An 18,970-nucleotide genomic window follows, 5' to 3' on the forward strand; every position below is an offset into this window, starting at 1 on the left:
TTAATTGCTTATATTATGCAGCCTACTTGGTATTTAGAACAAAATCATAATTTTAAATGGTGAATCACAAAATTATAATTTACAATCATAAAAAAATTTTATTGTTGTTATTTTTTGGTACCTCTTTCAACAATTGAATTACTACAATTCATTCATAACTATTTTATTTTAATGGAGAAAGAAAAAACGCATAAGAGATGTGATGAAAACCAAGATTTTGAATAAATTGATGAATGAAATCATCTTACAAAAGATATTAGGGTAAAAGGAATCATTTAGAGATCATCTTTTCATTGTTTGGTCAAAGAAAACATAATTGCATTGTTGACTAAGTAATTTAAAATAAAATGTTACGTTACCTTTAACAATATCCTGATAAATGAACCAGTTTACATAATTTTTGAAGATTTAACAAGAATCACAGATTTGATTTTAAGTAGTAAGTTTAATAAGCATGTTTTAAATAGTGGCCCCGAGTTAAAAATGACCCTCATTTGAGGCCTCTATTAACTTATCGCAATTGAGAATGAGCCCTGGATATCATAGATTTTCCACTAATTAATTAAAAAAAAAACACTTGCCTGCTTTCTAATCCTCGCTGCAGTGGAACTCATACTGCAAATATTCCACGTTGCGTATATTTTTCGGAAATTGTTGCACAGCTAGAGTATTTAAGAATATGAAATTACAAAAATATTATTATACCTGAAATATATATAAGCTGTGCTTTACAAATTTCGAATTGATTGTCACTAAGGCGGACTACACGATATTCAATTGGATACTAATCAAATGCTTGTCGAAGAGTTTCTGTTCAAGCTTTAAGTAGATCGTTGCTGTTTAGGTTAGCCTCATATTCTATTATATGCGACGAAGAGTATATATAAGTTCATAAAGAAGATCCATCCAGGGAGCAGTTTACTTTCATTAGGATTTTTTTTCGAATATTCTACTTTATATTTTGATTGATTTGTCTTTTTAATAGTTTGGATAGCTGAATATCGAAAAAATTAGTTTTCGGAAAAATATACTTAACATACTAGGTGCCATACAACATTTTGATTAGATCAATTGAGCAAAATTCGATTTTAGACAAAAATACTATTTAAGTTGTGGGACCATTTAAATGTATTCAAATTAGATGTATGTCGGCAATCTTACGGTTCTTAAATAAAAACATTCTAAATTTAAAGGGAAAGTTTGAAAAAATTGTGCATAAATTCCAAATTAAAATAATGAGAGCAGCACAAAAACTGCTTAAATATTATTTAAAAAAATTTTTATTCATAATTCTAGACGAATTTTAATGTAATCAGTGTGCATCAAATTCCTAAACAACGGAGCAACAATACGATAAAAAAATAAGAAAAAACAAACAAGAAAAGCGGTACCCATTGTATTCCGCTAATCAAATAAATTTTACGGTAATCCTTTTAACGTTTTTTTTATAAATTTTTTACTTTTCGGATTTTAGGTATATATTGTTGCTTTTTCTGTTCTCTTCGTATTTTTTTTTTACTTAATTAACATTCATGGTAATTAAACGAATAGAAAGAAAATGTCATCAAAATTCTTGTAAACCCTATACTTATACTACAAAATAAAACCTCATAAACAAAAATACCTCATAAATTTTGATGCACTCTGAAGTCCAACGATCAACATACACTCGTGTTGTCTTCTTATTTACTCTTAGACTAGTGTTTGTACACGCTTCCAGAGACAAAATATACAAGCCATATCGATTAATGATTTTGAATACTATAATATATTTTTAAATTTTATGATTGCATTGCAACATTGATCATCAGTTATAGTTAGGGGGTTATATTCATTTACCCTTTGCTCTATCAAAAGAGCTGATCGAAAATTTTTTTTCCTTTATGGTAGTTAATAATAATAAGGTACGTACGTATTGCATGATAAGCGGTAAATTTCCTTTTATAATCATTTTGAATTTGGATTAAATTATATATTTTTGAATAAATGATCGTGTCCAAAATAAACAAAAGAATAATATTAATATTCCAGTTTTTATATTTTGTCCTATTTTGTAGAAGAATTTGTGTTAAACATTCCTTTTAACATCTAAAACACAGCCAGGAGTCTTAATTTTCTTAATGATTATAATTTCTTTTTAAAGTTAATAAACTTGATGACAGTTACTATCGTTGTCATTGTTGTTGTTCCTGTTATTGATAATAATGTTCATGAATCTAATTAACATGGAAATTATCCCCCAAAAAAAAAAAAAATACTATTAAAAGAAGTTGTTTTTTAGTGTTTTAATTTCAATCATCATATTCATTCATCAACATCAATATCATTATTATTTTTTATTTTCTAGACTTTGGAGAATAAATTTTAGAAACTGAAATTTTCCACATTTATTTTCGTTTTAAAAATTATCAAACTTTGAGTGTCTTTTAAAGATAGAGATCAAGAATGTTGAAATCCTTATAGATATGAAGATAAAAATCTCCAATATTGCACAAATAACGCTTTATAAAATGAGAAAAACGGAGATCAAATCTTTGTTCTTATCTACGTATGCTTTAATTTTTAAAAAGAGAAAAATTATTCAAACATTAAGGCATTGACGAAAGTTTTAAAAATTCTTAAAATAGGCGGAAAACGTTTGAGGTCCCGTCTGTCAAAATTACTTATACTATGTGATAATGTAGAGCTCTGAGTCTGTGTACTGAGCAAATGAACTGGAATTTAATAATCTCTGGACTTATTATTACAACTTTTAATAACACGACAATTCAAAATAATTTAGGTTGTATTTATTTAAAGCACCAAAATAAAATCTTGAATACTCATAGTTTAAATTAGTGGTAAAATAAGTATAAATTGATTAACGAGTTGGTGTTACAAGATTTAAATTACTCGTAAATATCATTTAATAGTAACATTCTCACATATGTATATCTATTTGAATATTTCTTAAATTTATAAAATTGAGTTGAATGGCTAGCATTGTATTTAAATATCACGGTTGCGCAGACGGAGTGAGAGTCAGCCAGAACAAGAGAATACAAATCAGATTTAAAGGATGAGTAAACTTGGGGTCAAAGTAAAAGTCTGGGCCAAGAAATCAGACTCAAAGTCGAACGCAGATTGCGGTTAAAGTCAGATTATAGTTAAAGATTTATAGTTATAAAGCCAGTGTCAGATGGTGGACCGAGGATTGAGGAACGTGTTTTAATCCTTTTTAAATACAATATTATAAATGATTTGTTTTCATTATTTTAAAATATATAATTTAAAATAATGATGATTTCACTATGACTGGACTCCACAATAGCACTCAAGTACAATATATTATACGCATATGTACATATATTTTTTATTATATTATAGTGAATAATGTTATAATATAATATCGACAGTGAAGTTGAAAAATATTCTAAGTAAAAAATTTTTCAAAATACGTTTTGTACACCAATAATAATTTCGAACGGTCCTCTTTTTGTGGTATAGCACTGAAATAACTTACATGTATTGGTTTGGTTGAGTGTAAGATCGAAGTACCAAAAAAAAAGGCTAATTGCTTTCTTATAGAATGTTCCAGCTAGAAAAACTCTTATAAATTCTAGATATAGCAAAGAACCAAAATATGCTAAGCACATCAGTTAGTAGTAGCAACTTTAATGAATAACAAGTGCATGAACTCTTGTGCAAAAACTCAAATTTTATTAAAAAAAATTTATTTGAAGTCAAAAACTAGTTTAAGAAGTTTAAATAAAACTGAACAGGCATTCTTTCCACAAACTTGGAAACCTTCAAAACATACCCCTGTAAAATTTTAAATTTGTTACTTAGCTCTTCATTGCGCTACATTATCGATATGTTATTAACATTTTATTCACATAGTAATAATTTAAATAAAAATAACAAGACAGACTTTATAATAAATGCAGACGATTTCATTTTATACAAAAAAAGAATAAGCGTTTAAATTTTATTTTAAATTATTTTTATTTTAAAAATTCATTTTTATTAACCACATTTAGAAATTGGCTCAACAGGAGTTTAAAATTCTTTAACGAATTAATGAGAAATTATTATTATAATATAATGTAACTAAAGTGCTGCTGCGTCTGTCTAACTTTGAAAAATTGGTGGAATGCTCTTTGTAAAATTAAAATTCAAAAAAAAAAAAATTTAAAACAATAGAATTTTGACCATAAATACAAAAATATAAAATTTTAATAATACTTAAATTAGAAAATTTATTGAGTGTTCAGTGTGATTTATCATTTGGATTTTGAATCAAGCCGAAATGATAAGTTTTCGTTTATGAAAGAAAGGAAATTTTTCCGCCTATATTTTGACACATTTTTTTTTATTTTCAATTCTCTTTGTTTTTATTATAATTTAATTTTTTGTTTATTTAATTAAAAATTTGTATTTTTATTATAAAAACTATTCAAACATTAAATTTATATTATTAAATTTTAGTTATTTAAAATAGTTACCAAAAGAAAAAAATTTTTATAGCAAAGACAAAATTTTCTTAATTAATTCAAAAGAATGTTTCGGGTATTTTGTTTTTGTTGTATGAATGCATATTTCGGGTAAGAAACTAAAAAACTTAAAATGAAAAAATGATTTACATAAATTGAATTAATGGTTATATTTGTTTTACTATAATATTTAAATATTTAAGAATTAACTAATAAGGCCGCTTATTCTATTACTTTTTAAGAATTTATGGTTGAGATTTGTTTAAAAAATGTTCTACATAGATTTTAATATAAATAAATAATAGTTTTTTACTTCTTTTTCTTAAATTAATGCTTAATTAGTTATTTGAGTTATAGATTTTTATTTTTGAGAATGACAAAACTGAATGTTGAAGAACATTTAGTTAAATAAATTTCAGAACATTTTACAAAAGGTTCTTGATTTGTAGAAGATTTTAATTACTTTATGAGCTATTACTTGTTATTTAAGCTGAATGAGGGCTATATTTATAGTTTTAATCGAATTTAATGTTATTTTTCTGTTAAAATATTTTAATTAAAATATTAAAAAGTCTAAAATATAATTTAAATATTTTCGATTGTATTTCAAATGCTCCCACTATATAATTTACTCTACAACAGGACAATCTTTCGAATTATTTATTTTGACAAAATATTCCAGATTTTCTAAATTTTTGCAATTTATTTTTTTTAATCTTCACATAGTTGTTATTGGTTTAAATAATTTAAGAATCAAAGACCAAACAAAAACTTAAAATTTTTAAAGTTCTTTAACTGATAGTTAATAATTTAATGTAAAAATTTGTGTAATTGCTTTGGAGCAACAGTAATAGACATGCACCGACTTTGTCCGTTGTCATAACGTATACAATTAGTACCAGTGTTTTGGAAATGTAGTGTTCTAGTTGGAAATGTATACATAATTTGAAATAGATCGGTACATTACGAAAACTTGAACCTACATCAGCAAATAAAAAAAAGATTTTTGAAACTATGGGGAAGACCCGTGATCAAAGAATACAATTTATGTCCTCGAAAACAACACTAAAAGAAGTATTGGATTAATATCCTCATTTTGGTTCTCTTAATGGGGCTTTATTATATACATATTTATTACACTTCACATAATTATACATATAAAAATTATACTGACGCTTTCTTCAATTTCAGATTGAAGAAGATTTTATAAAATTCAGTGGGAAAAATTGATTTTGAGGAAAAGTATATACCGTTAATTTCAGCTATTTAAAAAAAAAGAAATTATCAAGGATATATCAAATAGTAAAATTATTGATAACACAAATACTTCACATTTTAACAAATTAAAATTCATTTAGATTTTATAAGATCTCTGGTAGTTTTATCAAAATTATTAGCTACGCGCGGCATTAAAAGAATATATGTTCAAGTTTCTAATAATATAGAAGATTGGCAGATAATTCAAGTATTTGATGATTTGAAAAGTCTTATACATTGGATCAATGTATAAATATTTAATGTTTTAGAAAAATATTTTCTAATTAGGTATTTTTTCTAGATTGAAGATTCTATCGATGGCGATGTAAAGAAACAATTCAATCCACACCCCTAAATAATTAGCAAATCAGAAGAGAAGGGAGATGTAGGCCAGTGTTACATTATCTTAAAAGAACAAGTGATCGGAATCGGATCATTTTCAATTACCGCCTTTAAAAGTCTATTTTATTTACACTGGCTAATTAATTACGAAAAACATTTGAACCACAAAATACTAAAATAACATATTTAAGAAAGCGTGTGTACAGATACTGGTTATAAACATTACTATTCTAACAAACACTATGTAAAAAAAGCAAACGTAATCAGAATCGACAATTTTCTAATAAAATTGATTCGATATCATTATAAAGCACAAAACATCGCCGTTTCCTGCTCCTCCTCGTGACAGCAGCTCCTACAGAGATCGTTTGCGGCACGGCCCATCTTCCTGGCATGATTGCCAATCAGACAATCTCCAGTGAAAACCCCTATCACCGCGCCAATACCCTCTCGTCGGAGAGATATTAGATCCCTTGTGTGACGCAAGTCTAGCTTTTGCCACAACTTCCTTGCCGTTTTACACGTAGTTCCATTCCCCCATATGATTGGTACGTTCCACCGCTGCACTGCGTAGCAGCAGCCTGTGAGCGCTTAGAGGCATGCAAGTTCTCCTTTTCAGGTAGAATTCCGAGGGTCGAATTCCATGTCTCGCAAAATCATCCGCCTTGCAATTCCCTGAGATCCCACTGTGTCCGGGAACCTAAACCAAGTTTAACTCGAACTGCCTCGCCATCTCGTTAAGAGACGACCTACAATCTAGGACCGTTCTGGACGTAGAGGTCTCCGTACATTTCCCTTGTAGAGGGGGAGTACATTAAAAAGACGTTGCTCACGGGATTCATAGCCCCTGAGCATTTTGTTTTTTTAGAGCAAAATGGTTATATTCAGAGCCAAGGTCACGTCTCCCTGTAATACCACTATAATACACGTTCTACATGCAAAGCCAGTGAATATAACCCAGATAACATAAACATGGAAAATTTAAAATACGACATGTCAACTTCAGAAAAGGACAAATATATTCATAAAAAATATTGGTGATTGAACAATAGTTTCTGATAAGCAAGTACAATGGAGTAGTACGAATAGTTTTAATTAGGGTAGGGTAGGTTAAGTTTCACTTTTCTTTACGAAATAATTATTGGTTTTTATTCTCTGATTTTCCAATAAACTTATTTGAAAAAAAAAATTAATACCCGGATATTTTAATAAATATAATATTACCATAATTACATCAACATAAAAATTTAGTTTTCTATTTAAATGTTGTTAAAAAATATAAAATGCAGCCGTTTTAGTAAATTAAAGCATGAAATAAAATTAAAAAAAAAAAAAAAATGTTCATAAATTCTTTCACTAAGTAATGACTTAGTTAAAATGATTAAATATTTAATGTATGTCTCATTTTATTTAATTATTGTACTTGAAATTATAATCTACTTGAATTATAGTACTGGAATAATATATGTATTGGACACCTCTTTCTACTTTTCCACCATGAAAGAGTGGTTTGCCCACTTTCGCCCATACTGTTCAAATTTGAACAGTAGATGAAGTAAAGAGGAAAAGATTAGCGTCCCCAAGAGGTATACGGTGGTTTCTTATGAATCGTCTAGAGCACTTTCATTACGTAGATGACATAGCCCTGCTGTCTCATACCTTCGCGAACAAGCCAGAAAAGTATGTCAAAAGATCAATCGGGCAGAAACAAAGTCACTAACCATCAATGCAGCGAACCATGGCAATTTGTAGTCAACACAAGTCCAATAGAAGATGTCACCCATTTCAACTACCTACACTGAACGAAAAGATTAGTTTAAATTAGCTAAAATTCGAGTGTGGCGCAGCTTATTTATTGGGTGTTTTTCAGCCAACTAATATATTAGGTAATATAACTAAGAAAAATTGGGTAAAACTTGGTATAAAAAAACAATGGAAAATCAGCCAAGCCTTAGTGAAATTAAGCTTATCGGTTTTGGCTAAAACTTATTGCCTTAGGCAGAGCAGCTTAGCCACTTAGGTGTTTTACCTTATTTCTGACTGTTATATTTGTATAACAGCGTAAATTGTTATACAAGTTTTACCTTATTTTTAAGCTGTATTACCTTAACAGTTAAGGTGTTCTACCTAATTTTTAAGGTACTTAAATAGCTTAACAAATAAGGTGTCTTACCTTATTTCTTAGGTGTTCAAATAGCTAAGCAAATAAGGTGTCTTACCTTATTTCTTGGGTGTTCAAATAGCTTAGAAAATAAGGTGTCTTACCTTATTTCTTGGGTGTTCAAATAGCTTAGCAAATATGGTGTTTTACCTTACTTCTTGGCTGTTCAAATAGCTTAGTAAATAAGGTATTTTAACTTATTTATAAGCTGTTTAAATAGCTTAATAAATAAGATGTTTTAACTTATTTATAAGCTGTTTAAATAGCTCAATAAATACGGTGTTTTAACTTATTTATAAGCTGTTTTAATAGCTTAATAAATAACGTGACTTACCTTACTTTTAAGCTATTTTATGATAACTAATAATTTAAGATATTAAACTTAATTTCAAGTGAAAATCTGGCAACAATGTACAATAAAAAATTTGTTTTTCAATTATATGTGAATTAATTAAAGCGATTTTTATTTAAAAAAAAAATATTGTAAATTATTTCGTGAAATAATATTCTGTTATTGTCATAATTATTGAAATATTCTTTGAAATATTATTTAGTAATAAAAAAATACATTCCAATTTGAAATTTTGTAACATTAAAAGTAATCTAAATGTAAATTGAAAGTAATATTAATTAATCCAAAATGTTATACTTTATAAAAAAACTAAAATACAGAAACAAAAAGAAATTTTCCTTTTCTCTTTTGGCAAAATTATTTTAAAAGTTTCAAATTTGTTTTTCTTGATATGTTTGTTACTTATCCATATATAGCAAAAACTTTGATGTTCACAAAAAAGATTTTCAAATTGTATTTCAACTTTCCAAAACGAATTTAATTATTGCTTATATCTATCCTTTAAAAAAAAATTGTTATAAAATTTAAACTTATTTTTAATTCTGTTAATTCTGTATAATTAATGACTGACTCTAAATGTAAACAATATTGTGTTTTAAATATTTTAGCCTTATGCAAAAAGTTATATAAACTAAATAAGCTAATGAGCTAATTCCGTATGTTCAATTTCTTAAATAATTTAAAACGAAAAAAACTTCCTTCCAAAATACGATAGAATAATTTGAAGCAACATTGAATAGTTTCTAAGTATTAAATTGAAATTTTGCATCTGCCAGAACAATTTAAAATTTTTGGTAGCGAAATTCTTCTCCGGTAATCAAAATGAATGGTTGCAAAGTCGATTTATTTTGATAATGTTGATCAGTTAATTCGTTTAAGACACTATTCACTTGACTTTCCAAATTGTTGGTAATGTAAATGATCATTGGGAATCATGAATAGTATATTTTGTCCGTTTTCCATTGATTACCTTGGTAGACGGTAATAAAATTCAAATAGAAACTTCATATTACAAAGATGTATCATGTCTAAAATAATAATTAACTGTGTTAATGACAACGAGAAACTATATCATAGCATTAAGATTATAGAAATAAAACTACAATTTATTGTTTATTAATTTGTAATAAAATGTACGAACCTGAATCCATCATACTATTTTTTCTTTAAATATTTTTAATAAGTTTTATTTGCAGCATCTTTTATCTTTATTGTAAAATTTCCACTGCAACTTTACAAAAACTGTTCCATAAATCAAAATAAAAGTTATTATGCCGGAATAGTGTGAGTAATTCTATCTTATCAACCTTATATATAGAGATTATCAATCTGGAAAAATACAATTTTTATTAATTAAATATTTATGTGATTTTATTAACACATTATAAAATTTTTTACTAAGACAAAAAAAGTTTGATAAAAAACTTAAAACTTATAAAATCAAAAATTTTTTGTTCGGGCAAACATCTTTTTCTTCAATGCTTTTTGCTCACAAACTACTTGCACATTCAAGTATTATTGTTACATAATTACTCTTGTTTAAAAAACGTCAGGTTTTTTAAAATGTTCGCGGAAGAACACTAAATAATTTATATTTCTTAAATTTTCTAATTTCAATGACAAGTCTTACCAGCTCAGGTGCTTTTAAGTATCTAAATAGTCATTCCACCAAAATTTGTTCCAGATTCCTGTTGCTGAAACATATTTTATTTTTGGACTTTGTAGTTTTTTTCCATTTTGGTATTAATTCATCCCAATCCCGTATGTATTTAAGCTCAGTGCAAATATTTTTTGCTTCTTGAGGTGAAACGTTTTCCATATCTATATAATAAGTGTGAAACATATAAAAAGCATTCAGTTAAGTAAAGTACAAAATTATAACTATTTTAAATATAGCAAAAATATTTACCATTTTGTTAAGTATAGTCTATTTGATACTCTAATTTAGGAAAAATAGCATTATCTGATACATCGTCTGTTGTTCCTTTTTTTGCACTCTGCATCTGAGACTCTAGATTGCAATTTTTCATTCTTATTCATTTTCCCTTTGGTTCAATAAATAGCTCTTTCACGCTCCCAGAACTAACCTGGTTTAATTCAAGTAGCACATCGCAAACAGTAGTGCATCGTTTTGTATTCATATAATTTTAAATATTATAAAATTTGACGATGAGTATATTATACACATAAAATTAATTTAAAATACTTACAAATCTAAGTATTCAATATTCACCCAAAATAAATAAAGATAACTACATAAATTAAATTTGATTAAAATATAATATCTAAGCCATTTTACTGAAAAAAAGCATTATCTTTAAACAACCTGTAGAAATAGTAATATGCTTAAGTATGTATTAGGGATGTTTATGTATGCATGTATATATGAATATATTGTCTTCCGACGAATGATTTTTTATTATTTTGATTTGTTGCAAAAATCTTTGTGTTGTTTAATCTTTTTAGTACTTTTTAATTATAAAAAAAAAATAAAAAAACATGAAAAGTGTGAATAGAAGAATAAAAGAGACAAAAATAACTGTAAATAAGTTTGGACGCTTCGAATGATTTTAACATTCATAGTTAATTTCACCTATACACATACATACATGCATATACATATATAATTTCAAATATTTAAAATTTAACTTACCAATATTTCGATTCCTTTTTTTTCTTTTCCTTTTATGTTTCACTTTTGTACCAAATTTTTTACATAAATATAAATCTTCATAAATGTATGTACATATGTATATATTTTTCAAAAAATTTAATAAAATTAATAAAATGTGTTTGTAAAGTAAATTTTAATTCTTTCAAAGTTATGTTTTAGCAACTTTGTTAATATTTTGTTCATATAAATTTCTAATATTTATGTTTTTCTTAAATTATACTTTTACTAGAATTATTTTAACTTTAATTTTTTTAATACATACATATATTTTAAAATTATTATTCACTGAAAAAAAAAAACACTTTACTAGCAAACACTCTTTATGCGAGACTAGAGACGAATAAAATTTAATCTGTACAAGACATAAAAATCAATGTGGTTTTGATAACTGTTTCTCTCATATACGTAAATAAACGATTTACTTTTTGCTCTCATGTGATCTTTCTCCCATATTTATAAGAAAAATCACCTAAGAACTTAGCCGGCTTAACAAAATATTTGGCAAAATTGATATAAACTTTTAATTTGGCTAAGTTTTTTGCAATTATAACCAGCGTTACCATTTTATGGCAAGTGGGATGAGCCCGTTTTTCTTGCTAAAGATCTATTTGACTGATTTTTCGTCTTGAAGAAAACATTAATTCTTCTTTTTTTAAAGTTTTTTATATATAATTTGATTATAAAAATTTTGCAAGACCTTAGAATTAAGTTGTAAGATTGTGTACAATGCTCTTAGTATTGGTAATTTAATATTACTATAAAACCCATTTCCATATTAGAATGTGTTTTTTTAGTTGTAAAATATCGAATATGCAGCAAAAGGTTTTTTAAATATTTTATTCCCAATTTTATATATTATTTACATATAAACAGAAAATTTTTCAGACCTCATACAACAAAATAAAAAACGCATGGTAATATAAAATTTGAATTAAATTTGCAATTAGAATAGCAATAAGTTTTTTAATTCGAAAATTAAGCACATTATTAATCTTGGCCCTTTTGTTTTACAATTTGACCTATTAATTGTTTCATGAATGGTAACCCTGGTTATAACCTATTCATAGACCATGTATTCAATACTTAAATAAATTAATAACTGCACTTTTCTCTCTTACATATGTATGTACGTATACATGTATAAAATCACCTAAAAACTTAGCTAATTTAACATAAAACTTGGCAAAATTGTTATAAATTTACCAGCTTATTTTTGGGAATTAGGTATGACATATTTACAAGCAGAGGCGATTCTACTATGTGTTCAAGAGTAGCACTTGCACTGATAACTAAAAATTCTGAAATATTTTTTTTCCTCTATTTATATCTATGTTAAGTATACGAAAAGTTGTAACATAAATAACATAAATTTTAAGTTGACTGTTTTCTATATTACAATAAATATCTATATAAGTCAGACAATTTATATAATAATATAAATTTGAAGTATTAAAATAAAGTTTTTTTGTTATATGTAATAATTAATATTTTTTCTTTGATTATACTGCCTTAATAGAAAAGTTATAGAATAGATTTGGAATGATTGAAAACCACCTACAAAATGTGCTGTACAGTTTTTAAAGCTGAATAAATGAAATTGACGAATTGTATATGTACATCTTTTAAAAAATGGAAAATTTTGATTATATTGGAAATTTTAAATGTAATCAAAATTCGTGAAAAATAAAAAAATGTCTTCCTCAAAATCAAACGAAAATATCAATATTTTTAACGGGGAAATATTAGAAAGTAAAAATAATTTAGTTTTTTAATTTACATCGTTCAGAAAGAAGTTTATAAGAAAGTTTTAAAAACGACATTGGTTATTTCCTTTTATTTTTTTATTGCAACCTATTTATCAAGTTTATGTTAAAAGAGCACTTAATTATTATGCCGTCCCCTGCAGATTTCAGAAATGACTTAAACTTTGTGATTCCAAATTATAGGACAAAATTTTATTATGATAACACAAGCAAAAAATTTTTATTTGCTTTTTTTTTTCCTCTATTCTTAAAATGACCACGTGGTGACTAAACGTTTGCATTCCGAATTAACTGTATTTCTCTTTCTATAAGTAAAATCACCTAAAAACTTGGCTGATTTAACATAAAATTTGGAAATATTGTTATGAATTTATAATTCAGTGATGTTTTCTTATTTATAAGCAGGGACAGTTCCTGTATACTAACAAAATGATCACTTGCATTAAAAATGTAACAATTTAGGAAATAATTGTTTTCTCTATTTAAAAGTTCTCCTTTTCTGTCCGGAATAATTATAAAAATTCAGTTTTATTACAAAAGTTGTTAATCACATGTATAATTATTGATAAACTAAGAGTCAACTCATATTTTGTTTTTTATTACTACCTGAGTAGAAAATTTATAGAAAAAATTATTTTCGAAACAACTTACAAAGTTTGCTTAAGAAAAAAAAATTAGAAAAAGTTGTTTGAAAAATTTAATTTTTCAATTACAATATGAAATTGCAAAGCTGAATAAATCAAATTGTCAATTATTTACCAGGCGTATTTCGTATGGAAATAGATGATTTTGAACAAAACAACGCATAATTTGGCTTTTTAATTTGGATAATGCATGGTGAACACGCCAACAGATTTAGAAACATAATTTAACCATTTATTTATCAAGTTTATTTAAAAAAAAGAACACTTTAATAATTAAACAGCAGGTGAATTGCCTATTATGGAAATATCTTAAAATATTTGAATCCAAATTATAGGACAAAATTTTCAAAATTAATACATGTGCATAAAAAAAGCTAGAATGGGGTTGGTTTTTTAGCAAGAGCATATTTTATAGCATAAGTAAAAAATTTCTATTATTTTTTTTTTCTCTTTTTTCAATTTCTTAAAATGACACGTGATGATTCAATATTTGCATTTCGAATTAACTGTACTTCTGTTTCTATAAGTAAAACCACCTAACAACTAAGCTGATTTGACATAAAATTTAGCAAAATTATTATCAACTTATAATTCAACTTATATTTTTGGAATTATAGCTTGTTCATAGACAATATTAACTAAGCATTCAGGTGAGGTAATAGATATACCCTTTATATAATTTAGTATTTAAGAATTGTAACTTACTATTAAGAAATATTACTTAGGTACTTATGCGGTTTGATAATTATATTTCTCTTTCGTATGAGTAAAATCACCTAAAAACTTAGTTGGTTAAACGTAAAGCTGGCAAAAATTACCTTAGCGCCTAAGAATTTGTAACTAAATTTTTCTCTCTTTAATTTAAGTTAAATCACTTAAGAATTAAGTTGATTTAATATAAATCTTAACAAAATAATTATTAACTTGTATATCAGTTTAGTTTTTAGGAATTATAGCTCACTACTTTGGAATATTACCCAAGCACTTAGGTGAATTGATAACTACGTGCTTTTTTTTATATAAGTAAAATCACCTAAGAACTTAGCTGGATAAATGTAAAGCTTGCAAAAATTACCTTAGCGGTTAGTTGAATTTCTATGCACATTTTTCTTTCTTTAATTTAAGTAAGATCAGCTAAGAACTAAGCTGGTTTAATATAAAACTTAACAAATTTATTATTAGCTTGTATATAAGTTTAATTTTTAGGAATTATAGCTTAGTACTAAGCAATATTACCCAAGCACTTAGGTGAATTGATATCTGCGTATATAAGTAAAATTACCTAAGAACTAAGCTAATTTAGCATAAGTTTAGGAAATATATTTTGAACTTATAATTCAGCTTAGTTTTTAGGAATAATAACTTATTCCTAGGAAATATTGCCTAAGTAGCAACACCTAAGAATTTTTACCTTTGGTAAAATTGACTTACAGTCTAAGGTAATTTTATAAATAGATCATTACCTAATCTTATATTATAATACTACGTTAAATTACCTAAGAATAAGTTGAAACAGCTTAGAATATTTAACTTAGTTTCCTAAACATATTACCCAAGTTTTTTTGTTCAATCTGGCTTATTTTTTTACCTAATTAACACATGTAATATTCCTAATCTCTTGGCTGGTATACACTAGTTTCAAAATCTCCATACAAAAAAATTTACCAAAGTCGGTTTTGGTGATTTAACTTATGTTTTTTCGTTGGGTGTAAGTAGTATCATTAGCACGAGTGGTGGGGCGAATGAAGACATCAAGAATAGAATTAAAATGGCAAGAATGGCATTTGGACGACTCTGGACGATCTGGAAAGCATCCCATTTAGCCAGATCAATAAAGCTGAGAGTATGCAATAGCTGCGTTAAATCGGTCCTGCTCTATTGGAGTAAAACCTGGCACGTACGAAAAAACGAAATAGAGAAACTACAAAAAATGCTAAATAAATGCTTGCGAATTATCTGCAGTATACTGGACCAGGTGAATAATAAATACAGAACTCTGGGAGATTACGAGTCAGGAACCTGTGGAGTCCACCATCAAAAGAAAAAAATGAACATACACTCCGAAGGGTAGCGAGTACAATAGCGCGGCAAGCGACGAAAAACCCACAAAAATTTTGGCGCGAAATAGAGTTCGATGGAGAAGCTTTGTAGAAGCCCTATGTTCCCCAAGGGAGTGAAGTAGGAAAAAAAACTGATTTAAAATCAATGAAAAATTAATATTCTTACTTAAAATATTAAATTTTTTAAAAAAATAATAAGTATTTAAAAAAATAAAAGCTAACTGGGATACTATTAAATTTTTAAATTTGTAATAACAGATAAATATTTGAATTAGGTACTTTGTCTGTATTAAATAAAAATTTAAATTTATCAATATTAAAAAATTTTTCAAAAAAAGTAAAAATTTTTGTTAAAATCAAGTTTTTTTTATTCAAAACTATTTCCAGCTGTAGTGACCATATTTTAAAATAAAAGTGCTAAGCATGCCTAAATAAAATCCAGCTGTGCTAGCTAACCATACCTATCATTCTTACATTCGCATCCTAGTTCCAAGAGCAGTAAATTCCAGCTGAATGCTGTGCTAGATTCCAGTTAAGTTACAATATTTCAACTAGTTGTGATCGGTAAAATTTCTGATACACAAGCCTGGTTTTTTCTAGTATGCTGAGCTAGTTTCTTGTGACTGGGATAAACATCTACGACAATGATTATTCTAGTGAAAAATTCTCCTAGTAATAATATCTAGATTATCTAGTTAAACTAACTAGATCAAGAGACTCAATCTAGTTATGACTACCCGCTTTCTAGTCCATTTTGTTTTAGAGAGTAGTTATATTCATAATTGATAGTGGTACAATAAAACTGTGTAATATGGAGTGATGCCATAATTCAGTTGCAGTGGTAAAGAGGTGACCTTTTGCCTTACCTTTATTTGTTTGCAGATAGACAATTCATATAGAGGAAAAAGTTATCGGTAATTATTATTTGTATCATTCCAGCCGTTTTGAAAAAAATTATTTTCTTACTTTGAAAAAATTTATAATGTACAAGTATTAAAATACTAGGTTTTGATCTTTTGAATATGTTCAGTGTTTTAAGCTATAATGGAACGATAACACTTATGATCTTTCCTAATGTTATAAAATTTTGTAAGTAAGTTTGAAATGGAAAAGTTTAGAATAAAAAGTGAGCACGTGGTTCAATTTTCGCAGCATTTAAAAAGAAATTCGAGTTGTAGTATCAAATAGGAGGATTGATTTGTCACGGAGTTTGGGAGTCACTAAAATTTAATTAATTTTGTTTTTAATTTAATTAGTTAATTATTAATGATGATTCAATTCATGAGGTTCCAAGGATATTTTGTTTTTCATTAAATACCTTAAAAATTTTTATTAAAATAATTCGAAATATGATTCAACAAAAAAAAAAGCAATAACAGAATTAAATTTTTTACAAGAATAATTTTCTGTTATCTCTTCATATTGATTTATTTTATTAATCTTTAAACTGAGGTTGCGTTTTTTCTGATCCTTTATAATGCTGTTGTACTGCAGATATTCTGAAAAACCTATCCTTTCAATCTTATCTTTTTGTTTGGAAAACAGAAAAAAAAGTCAAAATTTACAAGGAGGAAAATTTTTTTTTAGAGAAACAAAGTTGTGTGTGAAAAGAAAGACCACCAATAAGTTAGTCTTAGCGCAGATCAATATTGTGCGCGAGATCATCTTAAAAAAAAAAACGCAGATTTTATTCTTGTTTGTTTATTTGTTTTTTGCTAAAAAAAACGAACGCAGAAATGAAAAATTCGGCTTTTAAGAATCATTCACGCAAGAATTGTTCTTTTAAATTTTATTTAGCGTTTGTGTTTCTTTTTTTATAATTCGCATTATAAACCTGTAATTGGTTATTATTATTATTTTAGGTTTTTAGTTTTTATGTTTTTCATTTTTAGTTAGGTATAAAATATCAAGGATAACTATCAAAAACCAACAATTATTTTGCCCTCGAGTCAAATTCTCACGGTCTTATCGCGATTCCGCGATATATAAAGAACAACAACCATAAAAGGTTAAAGAGTTATAAAATAATTTTCGACTTTTTTTTTTGTATTTTGATAATATTTTCTTTTAATATTTTTCTTTTTTTAATTTTTAAGGTTATGAGAGATGCATCCTAAGCAAAAGTCAAAAAAAAAAGAAGAGAATTAAAAAATTTTTATGTTTTTTTGTTGTTTAAATAAAGGAACTCGAAAGGAATCGCGTTCAAAAGTTAAAAGACAAAGAAGAAAGGAAATCAAAACCAATAACAACTGACGACAATACAATCGATAATCGACTAATACGATAGATGATAATAAACGCATTTTACTTATTACTTTATCTTTTTTAATATTAATAATAATAATGTATGTGTTAATACACTGATTATCAAAAATAATCGAACAACTGAAAAATAAATTGAAATAAAAGAAAGTAATTAAGAATCAAGAGAATGTAAGAAACAACATAAAAAAACTAAGAACCTTGTCGGGTTTTTGTCAGTCAACTCAACAGGTTTTATCAGGGAGCGTGATTGAGGAATACGAATCTTCTAGGTTCACTGTGAAGGGCCGTTGGAAAACTAATTATATCTTCTCATTGACTGTGGAGGGCTATTCAGAATAAAAACTATAATTTTTATAGTTGGTCCTCAAATATGCCATTACTGAGAATTATTCCTGGTTAAGTTCTTAAATTCATTCAGATTATTGATTGTACATGATTAGTTTAAATTTTAAATAAAAAACAAAAAAAAATAATTTTGCTTTTCGAATTTTTTCAAGTACTGTGACCCAATATGTTTACTTGCATTATATATCTATCTTTTTCATATATCTATATTGCATTCAACGGATGATAATTATGATCCCCTCAAGAATTAAAAAAAAAAAAAAAGAACATGGAAAATAAGCCATTTGCACTTATGTATGATGCTCATATGGCACCGGCAACAAAATAATAATAATAATAGTCATTCGAGTATAAAATTGAAGTCATTTAGCTTTTAAGAGTGACTGCCAGTCGTATTATACTACGTGCGTACGACAAGTTATTAAACACTATATAACTATCCGCATGCACAACTATATATGCATATGATTTTTATCATACATTGATTTGATGTTAATATGTAATATATGAGATGATTCAAGTGGATACATTATATATTGGGACTCGATTGAAAATCGAAGTTAAATTTTTTTTTGTATTTATAAAGAATTAAATTTCATACGATTGGTTTATATGATCGAATCAGATTGAATGTG

At 26.6% G+C, this 18,970-nt stretch overlaps 1 long non-coding RNA gene across 2 annotated transcripts; it reads right to left on the reverse strand.

The window, feature by feature from the left end:
• Positions 1 to 9,790: 9,790 nt before the first annotated feature.
• On the reverse strand, positions 9,791 to 11,118 carry LOC129609858 (uncharacterized). 2 transcript variants are annotated; one of them, XR_008697040.1, is made up of 4 exons: positions 10,795 to 11,118; positions 10,494 to 10,671; positions 10,215 to 10,405; positions 9,791 to 9,913 (listed from the first exon to the last, which is right to left on the reverse strand). It is a non-coding gene; the product is annotated as an uncharacterized LOC129609858 (long non-coding RNA). The 2 variants fall into 2 exon arrangements; XR_008697039.1 differs by having other exon boundaries at positions 10,494 to 11,118.
• Between the last annotated feature and the right edge of the window lie 7,852 nt (positions 11,119 to 18,970).

Source organism: Condylostylus longicornis, unplaced genomic scaffold (genome assembly GCF_029603195.1).
Source record: "Condylostylus longicornis isolate FDR11 unplaced genomic scaffold, ASM2960319v2 ptg000040l, whole genome shotgun sequence".
NCBI lineage: Eukaryota > Metazoa > Arthropoda > Insecta > Diptera > Dolichopodidae > Condylostylus > Condylostylus longicornis.